Source organism: Spea bombifrons, chromosome 3 (assembly GCF_027358695.1).
Source record: "Spea bombifrons isolate aSpeBom1 chromosome 3, aSpeBom1.2.pri, whole genome shotgun sequence".
Classification (NCBI taxonomy): domain Eukaryota; kingdom Metazoa; phylum Chordata; class Amphibia; order Anura; family Pelobatidae; genus Spea; species Spea bombifrons.
In genome coordinates, this window is record NC_071089.1 from 94155185 (window position 1) to 94167804 (window position 12620).

Genomic DNA, 12620 nt, shown 5'->3' on the forward strand with positions numbered 1-12620 from the left:
TTGGCCCTTTGTTGTGTATTTTTCCCAGTACATTAATTAGGTTGTTTTTTAGTTTTTTTTTTTGCATTTTTCTACAAAACAAACCAATTAAGTTGGAGATGCCGGCGATTGAACCCGGGGTCTCATACATGCAAAGTATGCACTGTATCACTGAGCTACATCCCCTACTCTTGGCTTTTGTGGAGGGTCGGAAACCACTCTATGTATTTTTCCTCTCCAAGCAGCAGACACATGGCTCAGTATTTGCACTCAGCCCACCTCAACGCAGCAGGGGGTCACTATTGTAGTCTGTGGGGAGGATGGGAAACATGGCGGTTCCCTGACTTTTGGCTGAAACCTGCTGGAGATCAGATCCAGGTACACACTGGATCAAATCATAATTCACAAGATTATTATTACAATTTTTTTGTTCTTTCGTAGACAGATTTAAGAAGCTTGGCAATTTTTTCCCCTTCACTTATATTAAAGATGGAGACGAAACTTATTACAATGACATAGATAGGGGGAAGTCAGCTCACTCTTTTTCTTCCAATCTTCGACAATTTGCCACTGAAATTGCGCATGGGTTTGGCCCTTTGTTGTGTATTTTTCCCAGTACATTAATTAGGTTGTTTTTTAGTTTTTTTTTTTTTTGCATTTTTCTACAAAACAAACCAATTAAGTTGGAGATGCCGGGGATTGAACCCGGGGCCTCATACATGCAAAGCATGCGCTCTACCACTGAGCTACATCACCTACTCTTGGCTTTTGTGGAGGGTCGGAAACCACTCTATGTATTTTTCCTCTCCAAGCAGCAGACACATGGCTCAGTATTTGCACTCAGCCCACCTCAACGCAGCAGGGGGTCACTATTGTAGTCTGTGGGGAGGATGGGAAACATGGCGGTTCCCTGACTTTTGGCTGAAACCTGCTGGAGATCAGATCCAGGTACACACTGGATCAAATCATAATTCACAAGATTATTATTACTATTTTTTTGTTCTTTCGTAGACAGATTTAAGAAGCTTGGCAATTTTTCCCCCTTCACTTATATTAAAGATGGAGACGAAACTTATTACAATGACATAGATAGGGGGAAGTCAGCTCACTCTTTTTCTTCCAATCTTTGACAATTTGCCACTGAAATTGCGCATGGGTTTGGCTCTTTGTTGTGTATGGAGACGAAACTCTTTGTTGTGTATTTTTCCCAGTACATTAACACGGCTGTTCCCTGACTTCTGGCTGAAACCTTCTGGAGATCAGATCCAGGTACACATACTGGCCATAGAGGTCTCTGTCCTGTAAGTCCTGACCCGACAGAGAGTAAAACACCCATAAACCCCCTTCCAAAATGCAGAAACACCAAATCTGTCCAAACTCCACAGTCTTTAGAGTCTCTTGTACTTGGGGAAAAGTGGCACTCTGTACAAAGGACCATAGTCTGTAGTAAGGAGGATGGCACTCAATTCTCACTCCCGGAGCCCGTTGCACCGAAGCTTCAGTGAGAATTGGCTTTTTTCTGCATTAAAACTGTAACTCTTATTTTTTTTTGACTTCATTTTATGACTAAAACCAAGCTGGAGATACCAGGGATTGAACCCAGGGCCTCACACATGCGAAGCGTGCGCTCTACCACTGAGGTACATCCCCACGACAGGACAGCTGGTGGACTGATGACATCACACACAGGTTGTTTATTCATTCTTGCCTCATTTCGGTTATCTAAATAAGGCAAGAAGTCGAAATGTATAGCTATAGCAGAGAAGAACAAAAATATTGCCTCACACATGCGAAGCGTGCGCTCTACCACTGAGCTACATCCCCACGACAGGACAGCTGGTGGACTGATGACATCACACACAGGTTGTTTATTCATTCTTGCCTCATTTCGGTTATCTAAATAAGGCAAGAAGTCGAAATGTATAGCTATAGCAGAGAAGAACAAAAATATTGCTCTTCTGCCTAAAAATCACTTTTTATTTATTCGTTCTTTAGGAGAGCTTCCAGTGCAGGCCTGGCTTTCCTGAATTCCCTTCCTGCTTTTGCTCGCTCAGCTGCCACTGGATCAAATCATAATTCACAAGATTATTATTACTATTTTTTTGTTCTTTCGTAGACAGATTTAAGAAGCTTGGCAATTTTTTCCCCTTCACTTATATTAAAGATGGAGACGAAACTTATTACAATGACATAGATAGGGGGAAGTCAGCTCACTCTTTTTCTTCCAATCTTCGACAATTTGCCACTGAAATTGCGCATGGGTTTGGCCCTTTGTTGTGTATTTTTCCCAGTACATTAATTAGGTTTTTTAGTTTTTTTTTTGCATTTTTCTACAAAACAAACCAATTAAGTTGGAGATGCCAGGGATTGAACCCGGGGCCTCATACATGCAAAGCATGCGCTCTACCACTGAGCTACATTCCCTACTCTTGGTTTTTGTGGAGGGTCGGAAACCACTCTATGTATTTTTCCTCTCCAAGCAGCAGACACATGGCTCAGTATTTGCACTCAGCCCACCTCAACGCAGCAGGGGGTCACTATTGTAGTCTGTGGGGAGGATGGGAAACATGGCGGTTCCCTGACTTTTGGCTGAAACCTGCTGGAGATCAGATCCAGGTACACACTGGATCAAATCATAATTCACAAGATTATTATTACTATTTTTTTGTTCTTTCGTAGACAGATTTAAGAAGCTTGGCAATTTTTCCCCCTTCACTTATATTAAAGATGGAGACGAAACTTATTACAATGACATAGATAGGGGGAAGTCAGCTCACTCTTTTTCTTCCAATCTTTGACAATTTGCCACTGAAATTGCGCATGGGTTTGGCTCTTTGTTGTGTATGGAGACGAAACTCTTTGTTGTGTATTTTTCCCAGTACATTAACACGGCTGTTCCCTGACTTCTGGCTGAAACCTTCTGGAGATCAGATCCAGGTACACATACTGGCCATAGAGGTCTCTGTCCTGTAAGTCCTGACCCGACAGAGAGTAAAACACCCATAAACCCCCTTCCAAAGTGCAGAAACACCAAATCTGTCCAAACTCCACAGTCTTTAGAGTCTCTTGTACTTGGGGAAAAGTGGCACTCTGTACAAAGGACCATAGTCTGTAGTAAGGAGGATGGCACTCAATTCTCACTCCCGGAGCCCGTTGCACCGAAGCTTCAGTGACAATTGGCTTTTTTCTGCATTAAAACTGTAACTCTTATTTTTTTTTTACTTCATTTTATGACTAAAACTACGCTGGAGATACCGGGGATAGAACCCGGGGCCTCACATATGCGAAGCATGCACTCTACCACTGAGGTACATCCCCACGACAGGACAGCTGGTGGACTGATGACATCACACACAGGTTGTTTATTCATTCTTGCCTCATTTCGGTTATCTAAATAAGGCAAGAAGTCGAAATGTATAGCTATAGCAGAGAAGAACAAAAATATTGCTCTTCTGCCTAAAAATCACTTTTTATTTATTCGTTCTTTAGGAGAGCTTCCAGTGCAGGCCTGGCTTTCCTGAATTCCCTTCCTGCTTTTGCTCGCTCTGCTGCCACTGGATCAAATCATAATTCACAAGATTATTATTACAATTTTTTTGTTCTTTCGTAGACAGATTTAAGAAGCTTGGCAATTTTTTCCCCTTCACTTATATTAAAGATGGAGACGAAACTTATTACAATGACATAGACAGGGGGAAGTCAGCTCACTCTTTTTCTTCCAATCTTCGACAATTTGCCACTGAAATTGCGCATGGGTTTGGCCCTTTGTTGTGTATTTTTCCCAGTACATTAATTAGGTTGTTTTTTAGTTTTTTTTTTTGCATTTTTCTACAAAACAAACCAATTAAGTTGGAGATGCCGGGGATTGAACCCGGGGTCTCATACATGCAAAGTATGCACTGTACCACTGAGCTACATCCCCTACTCTTGGCTTTTGTGGAGGGTCGGAAACCACTCTATGTATTTTTCCTCTCCAAGCAGCAGACACATGGCTCAGTATTTGCACTCAGCCCACCTCAACGCAGCAGGGGGTCACTATTGTAGTCTGTGGGGAGGATGGGAAACATGGCGGTTCCCTGACTTTTGGCTGAAACCTGCTGGAGATCAGATCCAGGTACACACTGGATCAAATCATAATTCACAAGATTATTATTACAATTTTTTTGTTCTTTCGTAGACAGATTTAAGAAGCTTGGCAATTTTTTCCCCTTCACTTATATTAAAGATGGAGACGAAACTTATTACAATGACATAGATAGGGGGAAGTCAGCTCACTCTTTTTCTTCCAATCTTCGACAATTTGCCACTGAAATTGCGCATGGGTTTGGCCCTTTGTTGTGTATTTTTCCCAGTACATTAATTAGGTTGTTTTTTAGTTTTTTTTTTTTTGCATTTTTCTACAAAACAAACCAATTAAGTTGGAGATGCCGGGGATTGAACCCGGGGCCTCATACATGCAAAGCATGCGCTCTACCACTGAGCTACATCCCCTACTCTTGGCTTTTGTGGAGGGTCGGAAACCACTCTATGTATTTTTCCTCTCCAAGCAGCAGACACATGGCTCAGTATTTGCACTCAGCCCACCTCAACGCAGCAGGGGGTCACTATTGTAGTCTGTGGGGAGGATGGGAAACATGGCGGTTCCCTGACTTTTGGCTGAAACCTGCTGGAGATCAGATCCAGGTACACACTGGATCAAATCATAATTCACAAGATTATTATTACTATTTTTTTGTTCTTTCGTAGACAGATTTAAGAAGCTTGGCAATTTTTCCCCCTTCACTTATATTAAAGATGGAGACGAAACTTATTACAATGACATAGATAGGGGGAAGTCAGCTCACTCTTTTTCTTCCAATCTTTGACAATTTGCCACTGAAATTGCGCATGGGTTTGGCTCTTTGTTGTGTATGGAGACGAAACTCTTTGTTGTGTATTTTTCCCAGTACATTAACACGGCTGTTCCCTGACTTCTGGCTGAAACCTTCTGGAGATCAGATCCAGGTACACATACTGGCCATAGAGGTCTCTGTCCTGTAAGTCCTGACCCGACAGAGAGTAAAACACCCATAAACCCCCTTCCAAAGTGCAGAAACACCAAATCTGTCCAAACTCCACAGTCTTTAGAGTCTCTTGTACTTGGGGAAAAGTGGCACTCTGTACAAAGGACCATAGTCTGTAGTAAGGAGGATGGCACTCAATTCTCACTCCCGGAGCCCGTTGCACCGAAGCTTCAGTGACAATTGGCTTTTTTCTGCATTAAAACTGTAACTCTTATTTTTTTTTTACTTCATTTTATGACTAAAACTACGCTGGAGATACCGGGGATAGAACCCGGGGCCTCACATATGCGAAGCATGCACTCTACCACTGAGGTACATCCCCACGACAGGACAGCTGGTGGACTGATGACATCACACACAGGTTGTTTATTCATTCTTGCCTCATTTCGGTTATCTAAATAAGGCAAGAAGTCGAAATGTATAGCTATAGCAGAGAAGAACAAAAATATTGCCTCACACATGCGAAGCGTGCGCTCTACCACTGAGCTACATCCCCACGACAGGACAGCTGGTGGACTGATGACATCACACACAGGTTGTTTATTCATTCTTGCCTCATTTCGGTTATCTAAATAAGGCAAGAAGTCGAAATGTATAGCTATAGCAGAGAAGAACAAAAATATTGCTCTTCTGCCTAAAAATCAATTTTTATTTATTCGTTCTTTAGGAGAGCTTCCAGTGCAGGCCTGGCTTTCCTGAATTCCCTTCCTGCTTTTGCTCGCTCTGCTGCCACTGGATCAAATCATAATTCACAAGATTATTATTACTATTTTTTTGTTCTTTCGTAGACAGATTTAAGAAGCTTGGCAATTTTTTCCCCTTCACTTATATTAAAGATGGAGACGAAACTTATTACAATGACATAGATAGGGGGAAGTCAGCTCACTCTTTTTCTTCCAATCTTCGACAATTTGCCACTGAAATTGCGCATGGGTTTGGCCCTTTGTTGTGTATTTTTCCCAGTACATTAATTAGGTTGTTTTTTAGTTTTTTTTTTGCATTTTTCTACAAAACAAACCAATTAAGTTGGAGATGCCGGGGTTTGAACCCGGGGCCTCATACATGCAAAACATGCGCTCTACCACTGAGCTACATCCCCTACTCTTGTTTTTTGCGGAGGGTCGGAAACCACTCTATGTATTTTTCCTCTCCAAGCAGCAGACACATGGCTCAGTATTTGCACTCAGCCCACCTCAACGCAGCAGGGGGGCGCTATTGTAGTCTGTGGGGAGGATGGGAAACATGGCGGTTCCCTGACTTTTGGCTGAAACCTGCTGGAGATCAGATCCAGGTACACACTGGATCAAATCATAATTCACAAGATTATTATTACTATTTTTTTGTTCTTTCGTAGACAGATTTAAGAAGCTTGGCAATTTTTCCCCCTTCACTTATATTAAAGATGGAGACAAAACTTATTACAATGACATAGATAGGGGGAAGTCAGCTCACTCTTTTTCTTCCAATCTTTGACAATTTGCCACTGAAATTGCGCATGGGTTTGGCTCTTTGTTGTGTATGGAGACGAAACTCTTTGTTGTGTATTTTTCCCAGTACATTAACACGGCTGTTCCCTGACTTCTGGCTGAAACCTTCTGGAGATCAGATCCAGGTACACATACTGGCCATAGAGGTCTCTGTCCTGTAAGTCCTGACCCGACAGAGAGTAAAACACCCATAAACCCCCTTCCAAAATGCAGAAACACCAAATCTGTCCAAACTCCACAGTCTTTAGAGTCTCTTGTACTTGGGGAAAAGTGGCACTCTGTACAAAGGACCATAGTCTGTAGTAAGGAGGATGGCACTCAATTCTCACTCCCGGAGCCCGTTGCACCGAAGCTTCAGTGACAATTGGCTTTTTTCTGCATTAAAACTGTAACTCTTATTTTTTTTTACTTCATTTTATGACTAAAACTACGCTGGAGATACCGGGGATTGAACCCGGGGCCTCACACATGCGAAGCGTGCGCTCTACCACTGAGCTACATCCCCACGACAGGACAGCTCGTGGACTGATGACATCACACACAGGTTGTTTATTCATTCTTGCCTCATTTCGGTTATCTAAATAAGGCAAGAAGTCGAAATGTATAGCTATAGCAGAGAAGAACAAAAATATTGCTCTTCTGCCTAAAAATCACTTTTTATTTATTCGTTCTTTAGGAGAGCTTCCAGTGCAGGCCTGGCTTTCCTGAATTCCCTTCCTGCTTTTGCTCGCTCTGCTGCCACTGGATCAAATCATAATTCACAAGATTATTATTACTATTTTTTTGTTCTTTGGAAGACAGATTTAAGAAGCTTGGCAATTTTTTCCCCTTCACTTATATTAAAGATGGAGACGAAACTTATTACAATGACATAGATAGGGGGAAGTCAGCTCACTCTTTTTCTTCCAATCTTCGACAATTTGCCACTGAAATTGCGCATGGGTTTGGCCCTTTGTTGTGTATTTTTCCCAGTACATTAATTAGGTTGTTTTTTAGGTTTTTTTTTGCATTTTTCTACAAAACAAACCAATTAAGTTGGAGATGCCGGGGATTGAACCCGGGGCCTCACACATGCAAAGCATGCGCTCTACCACTGAGCTGCATCCCCTACTCTTGGTTTTTGTGGAGGGTCGGAAACCACTCTATGTATTTTTCCTCTCCAAGCAGCAGACACATGGCTCAGTATTTGCACTCAGCCCACCTCAGCGCAGCAGGGGGTCGCTATTGTAGTCTGTGGGGAGGATGGGAAACATGGCGGTTCCCTGACTTTTGGCTGAAACCTGCTGGAGATCAGATCCAGGTACACACTGGATCAAATCATAATTCACAAGATTATTATTACTATTTTTTTGTTCTTTCGTAGACAGATTTAAGAAGCTTGGCAATTTTTCCCCCTTCACTTATATTAAAGATGGAGACGAAACTTATTACAATGACATAGATAGGGGGAAGTCAGCTCACTCTTTTTCTTCCAATCTTTGACAATTTGCCACTGAAATTGCGCATGGGTTTGGCTCTTTGTTGTGTATGGAGACGAAACTCTTTGTTGTGTATTTTTCCCAGTACATTAACACGGCTGTTCCCTGACTTCTGGCTATAACCTTCTGGAGATCAGATCCAGGTACACATACTGGCCATAGAGGTCTCTGTCCTGTAAGTCCTGACCCGACAGAGAGTAAAACACCCATAAACCCCCTTCCAAAATGCAGAAACACCAAATCTGTCCAAACTCCACAGTCTTTAGAGTCTCTTGTACTTGGGGAAAAGTGGCACTCTGTACAAAGGACCATAGTCTGTAGTAAGGAGGATGGCACTCAATTCTCACTCCCGGAGCCCGTTGCACCGAAGCTTCAGTGACAATTGGCTTTTTTCTGCATTAAAACTGTAACTCTTATTTTTTTTTACTTCATTTTATGACTAAAACTACGCTGGAGATACCGGGGATTGAACCCGGGGCCTCACACATGCGAAGCGTGCGCTCTACCACTGAGCTACATCCCCACGACAGGACAGCTGGTGGACTGATGACATCACACACAGGTTGTTTATTCATTCTTGCCTCATTTTGGTTATCTAAATAAGGCAAGAAGTCGAAATGTATAGCTATAGCAGAGAAGAACAAAAATATTGCTCTTCTGCCTAAAAATCACTTTTTATTTATTCGTTCTTTAGGAGAGCTTCCAGTGCAGGCCTGGCTTTCCTGAATTCCCTTCCTGCTTTTGCTCGCTCTGCTGCCACTGGATCAAATCATAATTCACAAGATTATTATTACTATTTTTTTGTTCTTTCGTAGCCAGATTTAAGAAGCTTGGCAATTTTTTCCCCTTCACTTATATTAAAGATGGAGACAAAACTTATTACAATGACATAGATAGGGGGAAGTCAGCTCACTCTTTTTCTTCCAATCTTTGACAATTTGCCACTGAAATTGCGCATGGGTTTGGCTCTTTGTTGTGTATGGAGACGAAACTCTTTGTTGTGTATTTTTCCCAGTACATTAACACGGCTGTTCCCTGACTTCTGGCTGAAACCTTCTGGAGATCAGATCCAGGTACACATACTGGCCATAGAGGTCTCTATCCTGTAAGTCCTGACCCGACAGAGAGTAAAACACCCATAAACCCCCTTCCAAAATGCAGAAACACCAAATCTGTCCAAACTCCACAGTCTTTAGAGTCTCTTGTACTTGGGGAAAAGTGGCACTCTGTACAAAGGACCATAGTCTGTAGTAAGGAGGATGGCACTCAATTCTCACTCCCGGAGCCCGTTGCACCGAAGCTTCAGTGACAATTGGCTTTTTTCTGCATTAAAACTGTAACTCTTATTTTTTTGGACTTCATTTTATGACGCTGGAGATACCAGGGATTGAACCCGGGGCCTCACACATGCGAAGCGTGCGCTCTACCACTGAGCTACATCCCCACGACAGGACAGATGGTGGACTGATGACATCACACACAGGTTGTTTATTCATTCTTGCCTCATTTCAGTTATCTAAATAAGGCAAGAAGTCGAAATGTATAGCTATAGCAGAGAAGAACAAAAATATTGCTCTTCTGCCTAAAAATCACTTTTTATTTATTCGTTCTTTAGGAGAGCTTCCAGTGCAGGCCTGGCTTTCCTGAATTCCCTTCCTGCTTTTGCTCGCTCAGCTGCCACTGGATCAAATCATAATTCACAAGATTATTATTACTATTTTTTTGTTCTTTCGTAGACAGATTTAAGAAGCTTGGCAATTTTTTCCCCTTCACTTATATTAAAGATGGAGACAAAACTTATTACAATGACATAGATAGGGGGAAGTCAGCTCACTCTTTTTCTTCTAATCTTCGACAATTTGCCACTGAAATTGCGCATGGGTTTGGCCCTTTGTTGTGTATTTTTCCCAGTACATTAATTAGGTTGTTTTTTAGGTTTTTTTTTGCATTTTTCTACAAAACAAACCAATTAAGTTGGAGATGCCGGGGATTGAACCCGGGGCCTCATACATGCAAAGCATGCGCTCTACCACTGAGCTACATCCCCTACTCTTGGTTTTAGTGGAGGGTCGGAAACCACTCTATGTATTTTTCCTCTCCAAGCAGCAGACACATGGCTCAGTATTTGCACTCAGCCCACCTCAGCGCAGCAGGGGGTCGCTATTGTAGTCTGTGGGGAGGATGGGAAACATGGCGGTTCCCTGACTTTTGGCTGAAACCTGCTGGAGATCAGATCCAGGTACACACTGGATCAAATCATAATTCACAAGATTATTATTACTATTTTTTTGTTCTTTCGTAGACAGATTTAAGAAGCTTGGCAATTTTTCCCCCTTCACTTATATTAAAGATGGGGACGAAACTTATTACAATGACATAGATAGGGGGAAGTCAGCTCACTCTTTTTCTTCCAATCTTTGACAATTTGCCACTGAAATTGCGCATGGGTTTGGCTCTTTGTTGTGTATGGAGACGAAACTCTTTGTTGTGTATTTTTCCCAGTACATTAACACGGATGTTCCCTGACTTCTGGCTGAAACCTTCTGGAGATCAGATCCAGGTACACATACTGGCCATAGAGGTCTCTGTCCTGTAAGTCCTGACCCGACAGAGAGTAAAACACCCATAAACCCCCTTCCAAAATGCAGAAACACCAAATCTGTCCAAACTCCACAGTCTTTAGAGTCTCTTGTACTTGGGGAAAAGTGGCACTCTGTACAAAAGACCATAGTCTGTAGTAAGGAGGATGGCACTCAATTCTCACTCCCGGAGCCCGTTGCACCGAAGCTTCAGTGACAATTGGCTTTTTTCTGCATTAAAACTGTTAGTCTTATTTTTTTTTTACTTCATTTTATGACTTAAACTACGCTGGAGATACCAGGGATTGAACCCGTGGCCTCACACATGCGAAGCGTGCGCTCTACCACTGAGCTACATCCCCACGTCAGGACAGCGGGCTGGGCTGATGACATCACACACAGGTTGTTTATTCATTCTTGCCTCATTTCGGTTATCTAAATAAGGCAAGAAGTCGAAATGTATAGCTATAGCAGAGAAGAACAAAAATATTGCTCTTCTGCCTAAAAATCAATTTTTATTTATTCGTTCTTTAGGAGAGCTTCCAGTGCAGGCCTGGCTTTCCTGAATTCCCTTCCTGCTTTTGCTCGCTCTGCTGCCACTGGATCAAATCATAATTCACAAGATTATTATTACTATTTTTTTGTTCTTTCGTAGACAGATTTAAGAAGCTTGGCAATTTTTTCCCCTTCACTTATATTAAAGATGGAGACGAAACTTATTACAATGACATAGATAGGGGGAAGTCAGCTCACTCTTTTTCTTCCAATCTTCGACAATTTGCCACTGAAATTGCGCATGGGTTTGGCCCTTTGTTGTGTATTTTTCCCAGTACATTAATTAGGTTGTTTTTTAGTTTTTTTTTTGCATTTTTCTACAAAACAAACCAATTAAGTTGGAGATGCCGGGGATTGAACCCGGGGCCTCATACATGCAAAGCATGCGCTCTACCACTGAGCTACATTCCCTACTCTTGGTTTTTGTGGAGGGTCGGAAACCACTCTATGTATTTTTCCTCTCCAAGCAGCAGACACATGGCTCAGTATTTGCACTCAGCCCACCTCAGCGCAGCAGGGGGTCTCTATTGTAGTCTGTGGGGAGGATGGGAAACATGGCGGTTCCCTAACTTTTGGCTGAAACCTGCTGGAGATCAGATCCAGGTACACACTGGATCAAATCATAATTCACAAGATTATTATTACTATTTTTTTGTTCTTTCGTAGACAGATTTAAGAAGCTTGGCAATTTTTCCCCCTTCACTTATATTAAAGATGGAGACGAAACTTATTACAATGACATAGATAGGGGGAAGTCAGCTCACTCTTTTTCTTCCAATCTTTGACAATTTGCCACTGAAATTGCGCATGGGTTTGGCTCTTTGTTGTGTATGGAGACGAAACTCTTTGTTGTGTATTTTTCCCAGTACATTAACACGGCTGTTCCCTGACTTCTGCCTGAAACCTTCTGGAGATCAGATCCAGGTACACATACTGGCCATAGAGGTCTCTGTCCTGTAAGTCCTGACCCGACAGAGAGTAAAACACCCATAAACCCCCTTCCAAAATGCAGAAACACCAAATCTGTCCAAACTCCACAGTCTTTAGAGTCTCTTGTACTTGGGGAAAAGTGGCACTCTGTACAAAGGACCATAGTCTGTAGTAAGGAGGATGGCACTCAATTCTCACTCCCGGAGCCCGTTGCACCGAAGCTTCAGTGACAATTGGCTTTTTTCTGCATTAAAACTGTAACTCTTATTTTTTTTTTACTTCATTTTATGACTAAAACTACACTGGAGATACCGGGGATTGAACCCGGGGCCTCACACATGCGAAGCGTGCGCTCTACCACTGAGCTACATCCCCACGACAGGACAGCTGGTGGACTGATGACATCACACACAGGTTGTTTATTCATTCGTGCCTCATTTCGGTTATCTAACTCCCGGAGCCCGTTGCACCGAAGCTTCAGTGACAATTGGCTTTTTTCTGCATTAAAACTGTAACTCTTATTTTTTTTGTACTTCATTTTATGACTAA

The 12620-nt window shown here is 42.3% G+C and overlaps 14 non-coding genes across 14 annotated transcripts; all 14 read right to left on the reverse strand.

Moving 5' to 3' along the window:
- Nucleotides 1–663: 663 nt before the first annotated feature.
- Nucleotides 664–735, reverse strand: TRNAA-UGC (transfer RNA alanine (anticodon UGC)). Its single transcript has one exon. It is a non-coding gene; the product is annotated as a tRNA-Ala (tRNA).
- An 822-nt stretch (nt 736–1557) lies between these two features.
- TRNAA-CGC (transfer RNA alanine (anticodon CGC)) lies at nt 1558–1629 on the reverse strand. Its single transcript has one exon. It is a non-coding gene; the product is annotated as a tRNA-Ala (tRNA).
- A 702-nt stretch (nt 1630–2331) lies between these two features.
- On the reverse strand, nt 2332–2403 carry TRNAA-UGC (transfer RNA alanine (anticodon UGC)). The gene has a single exon. It is a non-coding gene; the product is annotated as a tRNA-Ala (tRNA).
- Nucleotides 2404–3829: 1426 nt separating this feature from the next.
- Nucleotides 3830–3901, reverse strand: TRNAA-UGC (transfer RNA alanine (anticodon UGC)). The gene has a single exon. It is a non-coding gene; the product is annotated as a tRNA-Ala (tRNA).
- A 497-nt stretch (nt 3902–4398) lies between these two features.
- On the reverse strand, nt 4399–4470 carry TRNAA-UGC (transfer RNA alanine (anticodon UGC)). Its single transcript has one exon. It is a non-coding gene; the product is annotated as a tRNA-Ala (tRNA).
- A 1599-nt stretch (nt 4471–6069) lies between these two features.
- On the reverse strand, nt 6070–6141 carry TRNAA-UGC (transfer RNA alanine (anticodon UGC)). The gene has a single exon. It is a non-coding gene; the product is annotated as a tRNA-Ala (tRNA).
- An 821-nt stretch (nt 6142–6962) lies between these two features.
- TRNAA-CGC (transfer RNA alanine (anticodon CGC)) lies at nt 6963–7034 on the reverse strand. Its single transcript has one exon. It is a non-coding gene; the product is annotated as a tRNA-Ala (tRNA).
- Nucleotides 7035–7565: 531 nt separating this feature from the next.
- On the reverse strand, nt 7566–7637 carry TRNAA-UGC (transfer RNA alanine (anticodon UGC)). Its single transcript has one exon. It is a non-coding gene; the product is annotated as a tRNA-Ala (tRNA).
- Nucleotides 7638–8458: 821 nt separating this feature from the next.
- Nucleotides 8459–8530, reverse strand: TRNAA-CGC (transfer RNA alanine (anticodon CGC)). The gene has a single exon. It is a non-coding gene; the product is annotated as a tRNA-Ala (tRNA).
- Nucleotides 8531–9379: 849 nt separating this feature from the next.
- On the reverse strand, nt 9380–9451 carry TRNAA-CGC (transfer RNA alanine (anticodon CGC)). Its single transcript has one exon. It is a non-coding gene; the product is annotated as a tRNA-Ala (tRNA).
- Nucleotides 9452–9982: 531 nt separating this feature from the next.
- On the reverse strand, nt 9983–10054 carry TRNAA-UGC (transfer RNA alanine (anticodon UGC)). The gene has a single exon. It is a non-coding gene; the product is annotated as a tRNA-Ala (tRNA).
- Nucleotides 10055–10876: 822 nt separating this feature from the next.
- On the reverse strand, nt 10877–10948 carry TRNAA-CGC (transfer RNA alanine (anticodon CGC)). The gene has a single exon. It is a non-coding gene; the product is annotated as a tRNA-Ala (tRNA).
- A 532-nt stretch (nt 10949–11480) lies between these two features.
- TRNAA-UGC (transfer RNA alanine (anticodon UGC)) lies at nt 11481–11552 on the reverse strand. Its single transcript has one exon. It is a non-coding gene; the product is annotated as a tRNA-Ala (tRNA).
- An 822-nt stretch (nt 11553–12374) lies between these two features.
- Nucleotides 12375–12446, reverse strand: TRNAA-CGC (transfer RNA alanine (anticodon CGC)). The gene has a single exon. It is a non-coding gene; the product is annotated as a tRNA-Ala (tRNA).
- Nucleotides 12447–12620: the final 174 nt, after the last annotated feature.